The sequence below is a fragment of the Pinus tabuliformis genome, chromosome 9 (assembly GCF_031772625.1).
Source record: "Pinus tabuliformis cultivar Carrire ecotype Pingquan chromosome 9, CPIR1, whole genome shotgun sequence".
Taxonomy (NCBI): domain Eukaryota; kingdom Viridiplantae; phylum Streptophyta; class Pinopsida; order Pinales; family Pinaceae; genus Pinus; species Pinus tabuliformis.
In genome coordinates this window covers 913,575,708-913,593,140 of record NC_142307.1, presented here as the reverse complement: position 1 = coordinate 913,593,140, position 17,433 = coordinate 913,575,708, and positions in this window count along the sequence as shown.

Genomic DNA, 17,433 nt, shown 5'->3' with positions numbered 1-17,433 from the left:
AGGTGAAATCAATGCATGAGGAACTTGACCATATTGAAAAGAATGATGCATGGGAGCTTGTTCCAAGGCTGAGAGAGAAAAATATTATTGGAACCAAGTGGATTTTCAAGAAAAAACTGAATGAAGAAGGTCAAGTATCACTAACAAAAATTGTTTGGTCTACAAAGGGTACACCCAAATAGAAGGGGTAGATTTCGAAGAAAACTTTGCACCAGTAGCTCGACTGGAAGCTATAATAATATTTATTTCTCTTTCCATCAATAAGAATATCAAAGTATATTAGATGGATGTGAAACCTCCCTTTTTCAATGGAGATTTAAAAGATGAGGTTTACATTGAGCAACCAAAAGGATTTATGCTCTCCTCGGATGAAGGTATTGTATGCAAACTAAAGAAGGCCTTGTATGGATTAAAGCAGGCCCCCAAAGCTTGGTATGAAAGGATATATAGGTATCCTCAACAAAAACAGTTTAAGAAAGGCACAGTTGACAATAATATTTATGTAAAATCTGAAGGTGACCATCTATTGATAGTGGTTGTCTATGTGGATGATACAATATTTGGGAGTGATGTGGAGAAGCTGGGCATCAATTTTCAAATTGTATGAAAAGAGAGTTTGAAATGTGCATGATTGGATGATCTAGCTTCCTTCATTTACCAGAATTATGCAAGATATTTTACTTCTTTGATGTTAGCAGAATTTCATATAAAAGAGCATAAAACGATCACATGTGCATGCTTAAAGAGATGAAACTTAAGAATAACCATCAAATCAATGAACACAAACACATTGATAACAAAGTTCACCTAGTGTGCGCTGCATCTCCAAACCTGGTGTCAAGCGAGTGGAGGCCACTTCATTAAGTGTTGCAACTGATGATGATATACATGGTATGCTCTTTGTCATTATAAGGGAAAATACCTTGAACCTGAGTGGCGTGTCTCTCCATGAGACGTTATCCCTATTGGAACTCTCACTCAAATGGGTCCTCCATTAGCATGACAAGTTAAAAAAATACACATGATGTGGCGACGAGTATACCTCAACATAATGATAATTAGGGATCTCAACAATAAATACATCATCTCGGAAAATAAAAAAGAAAGACATGGCATAACTGCAACATATACCTCCACTTTCGAAGATGGATGAAACATGAAAATATCAACTACTAAAATGGACTACACCACTGAATTCCTAGAAATGAGGTGTAAAATCGACTATAAACTTGTCCAATTCTGACACTGCCAAACTTTGGACCCTCGGGAATCTTGAAGATTCCTTCCTAAAGATGGTCGGAAAATTTGCTACTTGGATGAAGACTTTGAGCACACCACTGCGCTCCCTATGAAATTCTATGAAAGATGACTATAAATTTGACAACATTCTGACACTATCAAAAATTAGCCTCCAAGGAATCTTTCAGATTCCACAAGATTCTTCAAAGATTTTGTGCTATTGGGCACCTGAATTTTCGTTGCTCAGATGTAGATTTTGACTACATGGTTGGAATTTTGGTGAGAAAATGAGCAAAAATGACTACAAACACATCAAATTTTGTCACTATAAAAATTTAGCCCCCAAGGAATCTTTTCAGCATCTTGAGATTCTCCTACATCAGGGTTCAGCTCCTATGACTGGGCAAGGTTCCATCGAGCATGGTTCTGCCTCAACCATTGTGTATAGTTCCACCGTTGTTGTGCTCTAATCCACCTTCGCCTGTTCTCGGTCCTCTCTCTCCCTCGTTCAACTAGAATGGGCGGCACATATATAATTTTTGATGGTTGATCAACCAATGAATGACGGTTGGTGGATTGGTTAATGGCAGAGGCAACGAGATGGGAAGTCTGGGGTTCAAACCCTACCAACCCTTGCACTTTGCATATAGTTTTAATGTGGTTGCAACAGGGGACAAATAAAGGTTTATGGTAACTTAATACCAAAGTTTGTTGTGTGATGCCACCGCTAATACGTGATATATTATTCACTGATATATATATATATATATATATATATATATATATATATATATATATATGTATGTATGTATGTATGTATGTATGTATGTATGTATGTATGTATGTATGTATGTATGTATGCATGCATGCAGGTATGTATGTATGTATATGTATATACTGACGGTAGGTTAACATGGTCAGTGGGACCATCACGGGTGGCCCACCCCCCAAATGTAACTTCTTTTATGTTTTTAAAATTACATAAATGTTGGTAGTTGGGGGAATGGCGAGGTGGTGGCCCTCCACCCAACAATTTTTTTTATGTTATATAATATTTTTGACAATTTTACGGAAACCAAGGACGATTAGACAAATTAAGTGTTCAACAAATTTGCACGTTTTTGGGAGCCCTGTTCCATGTCCCAAACTCGGTCAATTTGTAGGATCATTAAACCTAGCCCACATGCCCACATTGACCAACTCTATCTCCCTCATATGAACTCGGATTGGAGCGTCGTTCACACCATTGGAATCAAGGTGACAATCAATTTGATCTAGTCCTGGTTTGAGAGCAATTTGACCACTTTGAATTTTGAGCTATTATAATCCCTATTTAACCTCTGAGTGTTTCTAGAATCTAAACCCACCTAGATCATTGGAGAACTGTATTTCTTTTTGGGTTTGCAAATTGCTTAGTTTCCATAGGGAGTGTTTATATCCCAACCCAAATATCTCAAGGAAACTCTGAAGAAATTCATAGTGGAATATTGCAAACCTGTCAGCATGGCCATGGCTATAGGTTGCAAAATGTGCAAAGAAGATGGAAAATAGCCGATAAATCAAACTAAATACAGGTTAATGATAGGAAGCTTACTATATCTGATAGCTTTGAGGCCAGACATCATGCAAGTAGTAGGGATTGTGGCCATATTTTAGGCTTTTCCACGAGAAAGCCATGTTGTTGTTGTCAAGAGGATCTTAAAATATCTTCAAGGTACAACAAAGTATGGACTGTGGTATGCTAAGAGTGAATATTTAAATTTGAAGACCTACATAGATACAGATTGGGCTGGAAGTCTTGATGATAGGAACAGGACTTCTAGTGTAGCTTTCTTTCTAGGTGAATTCTTGGTGTCGTGGGTCAGTAAGAAACAAGGCTTTATCTCTCTATCAACTGCTAAAGCAGAGTATATTGCTACTGTTATTTGTTGTATGTAGTTTCTATGGATAAATAAAACCTTGAAATATATATAGGTAGAGTTGTTTGATCCCATTCCAATAATGTGTGACAACACAAGTGTGATCAACATCTCTAAAAATCTAGTCATGCATTCAAAGACTAAGCATATTCCTATCAAGTATCATTTCTTGAGGGAACAAGTTGTAGCCAACATTGTCAAACTTGTATATGTACCCACTAAAGAGAAACTGGTAGATATCTTTACCAAGCCACTAGCAAGGGAACCATTTGAGTATCTCAGGCAGCAGATAGGAGTTGTGACTCCTCCCTCCAAATGACTTCATTTTGGTAGGTGGTGGTAGCTACTCACCATGTGGAACTCATGGGAGAGTAGAATACAATGGTTCAGGTGCAGTTCTTGTGAAGTATTCTTTGCCACTGATGTCAAAGGGGGAGAAGATTGGCATCAGAGTATATCATTCCAAGCCTGTGGGGGGGCTTATGGTCTTTCCATCAATGCCAAAGGGGGAGATTCTAGGACATTTGATGGTGTATAGGTGGTTGTGTATGTGTTGGCGTTGATGTCAAAAAAGGGTCAACATGAGGATTGGGTGTTTGGATGGAACTCCATGGTTACTGCAGGCTTCTTATAGAGAATCATCATAGTAACAGGCTTATTAAAGAAGCCATAAAATCATCATCATGGTAGTTGGTGTTCAATTGGCCAAAGAGTCAATGGGCAAAGAATTCTGCAGTCACCTTCCAAGTAGAAAAAGAACTCAAAGGCTATATCAGACCCTCCCCATTGGAAATTTCTTTGAATAAGCTTTCCAATGATATGCGGAAGTACAAAAAATGGACTCTTGGATCAAAAGTTATGGTCTGCTGAAGTTTCAAGGATGAAAGCCTCCGGAAGGAAAGAATATCGGCGATCACATATAGGAGGTTCAAAGCATCAGACATATTGGCAATCACATATCGGAGGCTAGGAAAATCATCACATCGTAACATCAGAGGTGCAGAGAAATTGGTGATCGCATACCAAAGGTCTAGAGGTATCAACGATCACATATTAGAATTCCTCAGAAATCATAGCATCGACACATCGGAAGGTCGACGAATCAGACAATCGCAATTTCTTAAGGTGACAACCTTTAAAAAAATGCAATATACATAATTTGTCGATAATGTTAAAAGTTGTGGGGGAACTCCAATAAATATTAACAAAGGATTCCATTGCAAAACCAAAGGTGGAAGGGACCTTTTCTCTTTCCTCTAGGAGGACATGTGGTGGCATATGGTTGGCCCCGATAAGATATAGTGGCATCCGACATCCGCATGATGTGGAGGTATGAGAAGACATGTGGCAGGGAATTTTGGCATTTTGAGGGGCCTAAGGGGGAAAATATGGGTGAGACATGTCACCACTCAGGAAGTTCCATGTGGAGTGATAACGTCATATTAGAGGTCAACATATTAGAGGTTGAGGATGTTGGCACTCTATAATAGTTGGCAATTGAAAACGTGTCGATAAGGGGGCTGTGATATTACGGTTGGCACATGGTCAATAAGAACTTATAAAACCAAGGGAACTAAGCTCTTAACAAAGGAAAAATGGCCCATGGGTAGGAACAAAATTCCCTAGCACCTTAAGGATAAGCCTCCGGTCAACGTGCCCAGTCCCATGGAGGATAATAGAAAGGGGCTAAACAAAAGGGTCCAAGGACATTGAAACTCTATTTTCGTAATATCTTTAAGAATAAAAGTCCTAATGATTAAATGCTCTGATATAACACTATTGTAATAATACATTACATATTGGGCTCTGATAGTGTAATACAAAGAGTTAAAGGTGCAAGGGTCGGCAACTGCAAGATTGAATGCAGGAACAAAGGAGTTGGTCTTAGGAGTAATGGTGACTATCAAAGAAATGTTGGTCTTGTCTTGATGTTGAAAGAAAACCATCTCTGATATCCCGTGCACATATTATAGAAATAAATGAAAAACAGAGAAGCCATGTGGAAGTAGAATCAAGCTTTGTGAGCCATGAGTAGGCATGAGGGGTCTTAGTGGAGTGTGCAGGTGGACTAATATTAAATTCTTAGCGTGCAGACTCACACAATGAGATGGTGAAGTGAATTAAGCCCATTCTTATGATTTAATGTAGCGACAAAATTTGTAAAAAGTGATGCAATCGAAGAATGGAGTGCCATGGCAGGCTTACACTCTCGGGTAATGTGGATGGTGGCAGAGATAACATTGAGCTCAGTGCAAGACAGGAACAAAACCCATAATTTCTATTGAGATACTGGGGAATACAATATTGTGGTGAATGTGTTGAATAGAGTTGAGAAGATGTGTCAGAGTATTGAGCTATGAGTGAAGCGCATAGTGACAGAGAGGTTGAAGCACATGAGATCAGGAGCTTAGATGATAGTGTAGCAAGAGCAATGAGAGTGTTGTGTTGAAAATGGAGAGGGTAGTGTTGATGAGTAGTCAGTGAAGAGCCCTTGATAGTGAAGGTTGAGTGTAGAGGAAGTGTTTGTGTGAGCAGCAAGAGGAGATCTGCTACAAGTGAGCATAAAAGGTAGAATGCAGAAGTCAAATCTTTGAACAACAATTGTTTGGTATTTTACTTGTAAAATTGTATGCCTCTATTTTTACTTTGAAAAATGTATGAAATAGTAGAACAGTGGCAAGGGAAAGTTGGTGCCTGCAAACGAAAGAGGTTGGTGCCTCCTGGAAAATTGGTGTTTTCTAAATAAAGGGGTTAGTGCCTCCTGCGAGTGGGTTCTCACAAAAAAATAGATGTAATTAAGTGGGTGCTTAACTTACATCATAAACAAACAACAAATTGGTGGTTTCTTACCTTTGGGTTTCCACATGAAAAACACTGTGTCAAATGTGTGTTGGTCATGTGATTTTTATCTGAATACGTGTGTCTAAAATATTATCAGTTCATTGTTTTGTGAATGAATTCTCTCACAAGTTATAGAACATAAGAATGGAATATAAAAATAGTAAGAAAAAGAAAAGGAGTTTATTAATTACTGATTCACCCCCCTTCTCAACAATTCCTTATTCCAACATAAATTACAGGTTTTTAGCACCCTCGTCTATGCAAAAGACCCCAAATCTCCTGCACATACTCCATCCTCTGCACAGGAAACGTTCCACACAATGACCCCAGTACTCACTATGAAAATCACCTTAGCTCTCCCACACATACTCTTTACTACGCACAAGAAAACATACTAATATTAATTCGACATTTGTTCATCCCTACCCCCCACCTCTCGAGTCCTATGCAAACAACTTGCAACCACATGAATTCTCAAATCATTAAACAAAGAATTAACATAATAGTGCCTTGCAACCACATTAACAACTGCTTCATAGAAATACCTTTATACAACTATTTTTGTTGTTTGAAAATATGCTCCTAAATAATAATTTAAAAATGCAAATCCTTCGACACATTTGTTACATAGTTTATTTAGCACCCTCGTCTATTGAAAATAACACGGTTCTCCAATTGATACTCTTTCACAAAATGAAACTGTATCAACTACCATATCATTAACTAGTATCACAACACTCACTATTCAATCTTGTACATACTAATACTAATTCGAAATTTGTTCAACCCCCCGTCTCTCGCAGATACCCCAACCTCTGCAAAGATTCATAGTTATACTATTAAAGCTCTCTACAATTTGTAGATATCATTCAAGGAAGAGGAATACTAATTTCCATTATAATAAATCCATTCACTTTACATTTTTCTTTGGATAATTGTGATTTTATTCAGCAACTTTATCTAAATGTATAATTGTAATTTATAATTTATATCGAGTTAGAAACTTGTTTCAACTTTCTATGAAAACTTATTTAGATATTTCTTTTCTAAACAAAGAAAAAAATTGTTGTAAAGTAATGTCAATAAAAATTGCAACGTAACGAACTTACATTTCCTGAGTAGTTATAGAACTTGCGAATTTGATAAATCAAGAAAACAATGTAAAAAAATTACAGTGCAGATAAAAAAAAGCATAGCATAGTAAAAAACATATTGTCGGAATAAAAAAAAATAGTCCATTGGATCACATTTATGTATAATGACATAGTAGCATTTGCATTGGTAGAAACAATTGCCTTTTTTGTCTGATGAATATATTGTTAATCTTGTTTCAGGAACTCTACAGAGGTCAAACTTTGTGTGGAGGTTTCATTGTTTGAAAGGTTGGTAATTTCATTTACTCTTTTGTGTGGCGCTTTGCTTGTGTGGAATTTTCTGCACATGGAAAGCTCTGTAGAAGCAAAGCTCCACAACATTTGAATTGGTAGAAAAATTTGTCTTGTTTCTTTGATGAGCAGATCTCTAATCTTGTTTTCATTATTATGTTGGCATTATGGCTGGTGTAGTTGCAACTGGTTTTTATTGGCATTGATGTCAACCTTGTCGCATGTCCTGCAAGTGTTCAGTCATGCACATTTTTTATTAGTTGCAGCTAGTTGTGCTAGAATTGAGGTGATTGTGTTGGAATTTGGTTAACGTTATGATGTCACACACATCATGGTTAGATGATGGCCTTATGATGATGATAGAGGTGTTACAGGTTTGTGCAGAGATGTTGCAACTTGTGCAGTTGTTAGAGGTGAGTTATTGGCATGGTGTTAACTTATTTGGATACCTTAACATGTTGTTCAGTTAGACAAGGTTGGATACTTTGACATGATGACTTAGAGCCTTCATATGATCCTCATTATATGGTGTATTCACTCTATTGGCTTAGGAGGTGATTGAAGAGACTTAGTTTTGGGGGTGAAACTTGGGTAATACAGTCAATAATAAAATTGGAGGCATTATAGATCAAGTTTCCTTCATTATCAAGGAATTAGTGCTGACATGAATGCTTTTCTTAAGGGCAGAAGGAGTGTTACCCTATCTAGACTTTGTTTTCTGGCATTCCTCGTGCATCTAGTGTTTTCCAATGGATGAAACAATGGTAATAGCCCATGGTAATGATTGGAATGTTAGATTTGACTTAATATACCTCCCGTATATGTGTTTAGAATGTGAATACATTGATGATCTCAGTAATGGAGATGGTGGAGAAATATGTTTAAATAGAGGAGCAGATCCATCATTTAGATGTTGGATTGTTGAGTGTAGGGCAAGCAGATATTAGTGCATACTTAGAAGGTTGAGTCTCTATTCCATATGTGAATACAGATAGTGAGAATGAGCATTGGAGGAGCTGCACAATGTTTTAGAGCTTCCGCTGAGAAAAGTTAGTGTGTGGATGTGTTGCAGATGGGAGAGAAGTGAGCATATCTAAAGCTATTTTAGAATTGTTGTAGTAGAGATATCATTTAGGAGAGTAGAGTTTATGGAGGATATTTTTAATTTTATGTTTTTGGGTGTTAATTTTGTTATAGATCTGATGATTGCATTTGTGCCATTATTTTCTGGAGTTAAGAGCATGTTACTTGTGGTGTTTTTGATTGATTTTTACAGAGAATCTTATGGTTGAGAGTATGTTCCATAGTTGAATCAGAGTTGAGTAGAGAGTCTTAGATCCAATCTGAAGATACATGAAATGAGGTCCATATAGAGTAGAGGAGAAATGACTTCATGGGTGTGGAGCAATGATTGTGAATTTTTAGCGAAAGGAATAGTTTCTCAATCTAATGGTAGTTGGATGGTCCAATCAGAGTTCGGTGAGGATTGTTGATCATGGTGGCCTTCAGGGGATGATAGTCCATAGATCTGTGTGAGAACATAGTCTTCTGAGATGATCAGCAGAATCAAGTCTCTTGGTTTATGTGAGTCAGTTGATAGTATGTGACTTTGAGTCTCCTAGCTTATCAAATTCAATAATCTATGTAAAAGGCACATTTTGCTTAATAGAAGATTCAGAGCAGTGAAACAGTAGTGAGGTTGGTTTTTTTCCCGGTGAAGGGCTTTCCACCAAATATATTATGTCCCTTGTGTGGATGTGTTTTGATGTGTTGTCTATTGTTTCTCTCATGGTTATGTTGTTTTAATTGCTTATATGGTTTGTGTTTATAAGATAATCTATTATGTTGTTGGTTAATATTGTGTGATTTAGTAGAAAAAAATTAATTGCTAAAATTGCTAAAAAAGGTCACATTACTAATTCACCTTCCCCCCCGAGTATTGCTCAAAGGTTTCCGAAAATTGATATCACAGAGGGGCTCTTGGTTACAACTTGATCGCTAGAAATTAGATTTGGGGTTTGTTGACAACAAAAAATGATTTCTTATTTTTTTAAGCAATGGTTTCAAAATGAATGGTTGTCCTCACTACTGCAAATTACAAGGTATGGCACAATAATGTTAAATATCTTTTTTTATCTTGTGTATCTAACATTTGGAGATTACCATGTGAAGGTTGTGGCAAGGATCGAATTACAGATGAAGTTTTGCATGAGGACGCACATGCTAGATTTGTAATCTACAAGAATCTTCATGATGATGATATAAAGAGGCTAGTAGGTTTGAAATATGCTAAAGAGATGGGGGAGAAGCTAGAATCCATATTTGGAGATGGTAGTAGTAGAAATATGGAGAATGAGAAGAATAGCAAGAAGAAATGAAGAAGAAAAAGGGCCTTCAAAAACAAAAATCTCAGCCACAACAGTCACATCGTTCTAGTGCACATAATTCAACTAAGAATGATAAGAAACCATAAAATCTTGAATCCAAAGGTATAAATATTAATGGTTTTCTATTAAGTTATAATTTTGATGATTCAAATCTTGATAATGCTAAAGTGCCTAGTGAAGATGAGAATTATGTTAAGGTTCTTAGAGTTGAGATTTCTAGAATAACAATTACATGTTGGAAATAATACTGAGAGGGCGGGTGAATCAGTATTATCGTATTCTTTTCAATATATCTTCTAGATTTATACTTTAAGTTATTCTTCAAATATTGATCATTAGTTTGTATGTTAGTACCATATAATAATGAGAAAGAACAGGAAAAAAAGATAATCACACCAAAGAACACTAGATATAAGGTGGAAACCCAATGTGGGTGAAAACCACCTGCTGCAATATGTCTTTATCTTCTTTCAATTAGAAACTTCTTTTACAATGATTTTATACTGGTGCAGTCCTTTACTAGTACGCAGGCTGCAGCCTGTAGAGAGCTACAACCCTCTCTCGTTTTCCAGTCTCTCCTGGAAGGGAGCTACAACCCCCTACTTCTTTTCTTCCAAAGACCACTTTTCATAAATTTTCAAACTGGATCCATGAACATCAAATAATCATCAAGTACATGTGAATCACCCAATCAACTTTTTCAATGAATCAACCAATAACTTCTCAGAATGCAGTAACCAGATCAGCAATACCAGTAATCTAAACCCAGAACTCTTCAGCAATAGATAAAAGACAGCCAACAAATGTTTCAAGAAAGGTCCGCAACTTCACCAATAGAGGCCTGCGAATATCCGCAGCTCTTCTATGTATAACACACCTAGTCCGTCTTCTGCTCTGCGTACCTCCACAACTACTCCTTCTGCTTCCCTACGTACCTCTGCTAAGATCCGCACCTGCACTGTTTTCCTGAAAGCGTACCTCCACACCTGGTCCTTCTGTTTCCCTGCGTACCTCCGCACCATGCCTTCTTCTGCACTACGTACCTCGCACCTATGCCTTCTGCTGCACTGCGAACCCCCGCACCTACGCTGTGGATCGCCTGCGGACCTTCGATTAGAGCCAAATTAACAGTCGTCCAATGTGCCATAGATAGTCAGATCCACAGATCTCATCATGCGCCTGAGAGATCACAACCTATCAATAGATTTGCCTTAAAATTCACCTTGATTTAGATCTAGCTTTTAAAACCGATCACCCAAAATTTCAGATCTTAAGATATTCAATTTTCACAAGTGTCTAGCCCAGTGATCTCCTTTCCTTTTTATAGGCAAGCCCTTATTCACACCATGGGACAAAACCATCGAAAATCAATACAAGGGATCCAAACCGGGGTTTAATACTTTAGATCCTATACCACGGACCAAAACTATAGGATCATGATCGACGGGCTAAATACTAAGGGCCAAATATAAGAAACCCCACGTGTGCGCGCTTCTTCGCATTGGAGTGAGTGAACCGGGGTCTGTACCTTCTGAACAAAGAACCTGCGGATATGACTGCACTTCTTGGTCGACATACCTACAGGTCCGCAGCTTCTCTTACGATCACCTGCAGGTATCTCATTTTCTATGATTTTGAGAACCTGAATAGAGATCTGCCACTTGAGTGAGTTTCCATCAAGTACAACACCTGTGCCATAGCGTCAAACCTGAATCATAATGCCAACATTACATGCAAGGATCAAGAAAAAAAATATTGCAAATCTATGATAATAAGGAGGCCAAACTTAAGGAAGTGATTATCAGCTTAAAGATAAAAGTGGCAGAATCAGAAAACGTTAAGGAAGGTATGAGGAATAATTACAAAGAGAGGGAATATTAATGTGATAAATTAGAAGCTGAAGTGCTGTCTTTGAGAAACCAGTAGATAATGGAGAAGAGAAATGTGGCCCTGGATAGTTTTCTTGAAATAAATATATCTCCATTGGATAATGTCGGTCTTGGATTTCAAAAGGGTGAGTCTAGTTTTAATGCAGGTAAAAACACCAAAGTTGAACGAAAATAACCTTTAGCAAACAATACTAGTAGCAAGAGTACAAACCTAGGAAACAAGCAGCACAACTAATAGCAACAAAGAACAAAATATCAAGGAGCTCCTACTTTCAAAAAATCATTTGCTCTAAGAGATAATCATGGAATATGTGTAAGGTTTCAAAGGAGTGAAAGTACTTTTGTTCCTTCGTGTATAATGTATAATGTTACAACTGTCAAAAATTTGGGAATGTTATAGCTAACTGCAAAAGTAGAACACATAAATCTAATCAGTAGAGATTGCAATCGTATCAGCAACCAAGGAGATTGGCCAACAGGTATAATCATGCTTTTTATGGTTATTTCTATTAATGTAAACTATTTGGACATAACACAATAGATTGCAAATCTAACCAATGGAGAAGCACATTAAATGCAAGGTATGGATCAGGCATGAGTAGCAGGATATATGATCCTCTTTATTAGTATCTTGGCCATGTGGAGTGCTATACATGCCATAAATTTGGACATATGGCAAGAGACTATTTGTTGCCCCATTGCTCAAGGAAAAATCGATAAAAGCAGAAAAAGAAAAGAGGACCTAGCACAAAACCAGTGAAGGAGGGAAATACGCAGCGAAATATTGTGTGGAGAAAGAAGGAGCATTAGCTCTTCAAATAGTGAAGAGAATCCCCTCCTATAGTCCATTATTATTTCATGCATATTCATATAGGACTACAGAGTTCATGAGATTTGCATAGCCTTAGGGGAGCATATGGTAGAGTATGGAAGCTTGAGGAGTAATAGCAGCATGAGTTTTGATGCAGTTCAACCATCCATTTTCAAATCAATATGATCAACTACTCATGAGATATGATCTCATGGGTAGTTTGGCAGCTAGATAAGTACTTGAGGCAAATTTTTAAAATGTCATCATGGAGAAAGGCTAAGAAGGAGTAACACGGGATAGATGTGAGACACAAACCGTTACTAGCATTACCCATGGCTTGACATATAGCATTCTAACCAAGGACTTAAGAGCAAGGGGAGTGTTACTCTGTCTTTGATGATTTTCTCCATATCATGCATACATGTTAGGTCCTAATTTTATGGTATCAAGGATTGTTCTTCACATTTTTATTCATTTTCACTCATATTTTCTTTGCAACTGATGTATTTACTGTTTATTAGTGGAAAAGATATGTATATCAGCCTTGTTACAACCTTTGTTGATTGTCTTCAGTTACCCTAGCATGAGGAGATGTCAATGACATGCACATGTGACTTGATACTTGGGCCAGCAATATGTAGGTCGTTGTATGTAGTTGGTTATAGCCATGTAACTTTTATGATTTCATCACTATGTATTAGTTGACAGTCCAAGTCAATAGTATGTTGAGTCTTCATGGTATTATGCATGTCATGGAGGAGTTTCATGGAGTTATCTTCCAGCCACATGTATGGGCTAATGATGATGTAATAGTCATGATGTATCATGTTTTTGAGTGATTGGTTAATAGGAGATGATGATAGCAACAATGTAATTCATTGTAATATCCATGTAAAACTCTCACGATGTTATGTACTTATATTGTGTTATGTTTTAGTCATCTAGTCATGAGTCATGAGGTTATGTAATGGTCACGTATTAGGTTTTTTGTGGCTACTACATCCATGTCTTTATCATGTATATGTCATTTAGTCATGGTCATGTGGATTCTATGGTCCATATGTTGCTTCTATTTGTTGGAAGGAAGCATTGTTTGCAGCAGAAGTGGTTCACTACAACCTTGAGATGATATTAGAGATGGCACGTGTTCAGGGGGAGCATCATTTTCTCTTGTTTACTTCAACCATACATTGTTGGCATTATGATCCACTTGCAGATGTTCATGGTGTGCCTCATACTATGCTATGATAGTTGGGGTTGTTGACCTCATGTTGTGAGCAAAGAGGTTGATGATGACCATTGATGTTGTTGTTATGTAGTTGTGAATATTTTTTGTGGTTTCCTCATGTGAATGTGCTTCCATGAATGAGATATTGGTTGGTTAATGTATATGCGCGTCCTAAGTCATTGATGATACTCATAGTTTCTTGTGCATATTGTCATTGCTGCTAGATATGTTTGGTGATATGTTTCTCTATTGTTGATTGGTCTATATGATAATTGTTGTTGATATGAATAGTATGTTCAATAGTTGATGTGCATCTTATTTAGCCATATGGAGGTCAAATTCTTTAGTGTTTATGCTTCAGTTATTGTTTCTTGATCATATGGAGTTTACCCTTTTCGATTGATGTCAAAGGGGGAGAGATAGAAGAGGAGTTTGATTTGTAGGTTATGTGGTTTCCATCAATTCCAAACGGGAAGATTGTTTGCATTATGGTTGGTGTACTTGTAGCTGGTGTGTGTTGGCATTGATGTCAACCTTGTAGCATGTCCTGGAAGTGTTCATTCATGCATATGTTTGATCAGTTGCAAATAGTTGTGTTGGAATTGATGTCAAACTAAAGATGCCACACACATGATGGTTAGATGATGGCCTTATGATGATGATAGAGGTCTTATAGGTTTGTGCAGAGATGTTATAGCTTTTGTACTTATCAGAGGTGACTTGTTCACATGGTGTGCACTTGTTTGGATACCCTAACATGTTGTTTAGTTAAACAGTCTTGGAGGCATCGACATGATTACTTAGACACTTCATATGAGACTCATAATATGGTGTATTGATTCTACTAGCTTAGGAGGTGATTGCAGGCACTAAGAGGATTATTTTGGAGGTTTTAGAGTTACGTTGACTTAGTTTTGGGGGTCAAACTCGGGTAACATAGTATATCAGAGAATTGGGGGCATTATAACTCAATTTTCCTTCATTAGAAAGGAGCTAGTTCTGACATGAATGCTTTTATCGAGGGAAAAAGAAGCGCTACCCTGTCCAGACTCTATTTTCCCACATTCCTCACGCATCTAGTGTTTTCTAGAGGATGAAAAAAAGGTAATAAAACATGGTAATGATTGGAATATTTGATTTGAATTAATCTAAAACTCATATATGTGTGTAGAGTGTGAATACATTGATGATTTGAGTAGTGGAGATGATGGAGAAATATGTTTAAATAGAGGAGCATATCCATCATTTGGAGGTTGGAATGTTGAGTGTAGGGAAAGAAGTTGTGAGTGTATAATGAGGAGGTCATGTCTCTATTACATATGTTCATATAGACAATGAGAGTGAGCATCGGAGGAGTTGCACAGTGTTTTAGAGCTTCATGTGAGCAAGGTTAGTGTGTGGAGGTGTTGTAGGCAGGAGAGAAGTGAGCTTATCTAAAGTTGTTTTAGAAGTTTTGTAGTAGATATATCAGTTAGTTGAGAAGAGTTGATGGAGGATATTTTATGCTGTTGGGTGATCATTTTGTTGCATATTTGATGGTTGAATTTGTGCCACTATTTTCTATAGTCGATAGGATGTTACTTGTGTTGTTTTTTATTGACTTTTGCAGAGTTTTGTTGTTGAGAGTATGTTGTAGAGTCGAATCAAAGTTGAGAAAAGAGTTTGGGGTCCAATCTGAAAATACATGAAACAAGGTCCACATAGAGTAAAGGAGTAGTGCTTTCATGGGTGTGGAGTAGTGATTGCTAAGTTTCAGCGAAAGGAACAGTTTATCAATCCAATGGTAGTTTAATAGTCAGGAGAGTATCGTTAATCGTGGTGGCCTTCAACGGATTGTAGTCCATAGATCCGAGTGAGAACATAGTATTCTGAGTTGATCGGTAAAATAGAGTCTCCATGATAATGGGATTCAATTGATAGTATAAGATGTCGAGTCTCCTAGATGATCAAAGTCACCAACCTATGTAAAAGACACATGTTTCTCAATAGAAGATTCATAGCAATGCAACAATATCGATGGTGTTTTTTCTCTTGATGATGGGTTTTACAAGAAATATATTGTGTCCCTTATTTGGATGTGTTTTGATGTGTTGTTTAATGTTTCTCTCATGGGTATGTTGTTTTAGTTGCTTATATGGTTTATGTTTATGAGATAATCTATTATGTTGCTGGTTAATATTGTGTGATTTAGTAAATAAGTTTTAATTGTTAAAATTGTTAAGGAAGTCACACTATTGATTCATCCCCCCCCCCCTAGTAGTGTAGAACGGTTTCCAACAGAGTATAGTAGATTAATTGATAATACGAAATCAAATCGCATAAGTCCAGTAAAACGAAAGAGCTATTAGCATGACTGAAAATGTAATGAGTGGGAATTGTTCACTTACCAAATTTCTTAACAACTTAAACAAAGAAACATGTCAATGTATACGTACAACTATGTTTTGATGGCCTATCATAAATGTTCCATCCATCTCGAAGTTGCTCAAGATTTCAATAGCATCTATTTGTGTGCACAGTATTGGTCGTAGGAAATTTTTCATAGTGTAGATAATAATATTTCCAGTTCAACGCCCCTCATAGTACATTGTTTTCAAGTCCTATCACTTGCATGTATGATGCAATTTCGCTGACAAAAATAAATAAAATGAGTTTCATGTAAGCTGATAGAAATAAAGGAAGATTATTGTGTGGAAGGAAGTTTAGTGTGTGGAATTTCAACTCATTGTGGGTACCTCTTTATTCTGCACAATAATCTCTTTTGAATTGAAGTTTCTATAAATAACTTTTACTATTTGCAATTATGCAAAAAAATCTAAAGATTTCATTGTATGCACTTCAGAAATAGTTCTGCACAACTCTATCCACACAACTACCTCCACACGGCTTGATTTCCACCTTGATATGGATATGGTATTTAAACAAAGAAATAATCTCTTGCGAAAAAATGCATTTCGAGTTTCTAGTAAGGAGATAAAAATCAAGAAAAATTACTATGCGAAAGCAAGTTCAATATGTGGAAGTTCAACTCATTGTGCGTACCTCTTCACATTGGATCTATTTCGGTACAATAATCTCTTTGAAATTGGCACTTTTCAAAATAACTTTTACTTATTGTAGCTATGTGAAAAAATCTTAAGCTTTAATTGTATACACTTCGGACCCATTGCTGCAGAACTTTCTCCTCATAACTATTGTCACCATTAATAACACCTCGTGTTACATGAGATATGCACACACAGATTCATCTCTGCACAAGTTCATTTGTACATCTATTTATGTACTCAATAGTGTCATTGGATTATCCCGCACAACTAGAAATAATTAAAAAAGAGACTTGAATTTTTACTATTTTAACAACCCTTGTACAAGACCTTCTACGGATCTATGTAGTCACCCGAAAAGCATAAATCCTAAATGAATGAATGAAATAGAAATGAGATAAATCATAAATAAGTCTATAGTGAGTAATAATTAAAATGAACTTTTGTTTACTCTGTTCTAATACTAAAAAATTTTACGTGTTATTTCAATAATTCTTAGATTATGTGTGAAGTTGTATATACTCCATATGATGTCATTAGCATTTGGATCTAAATAAAATTTACTATGTTGATAACTATTGAGGGTTGTTGGGCTAGAAAGTGTTACTATTATGTTGCAGTCATCTTTAATTAGGACAAGAGTTTCCATAATGCAAGGGAAGTTATCTGGAGTGAAATATTTGCACAACA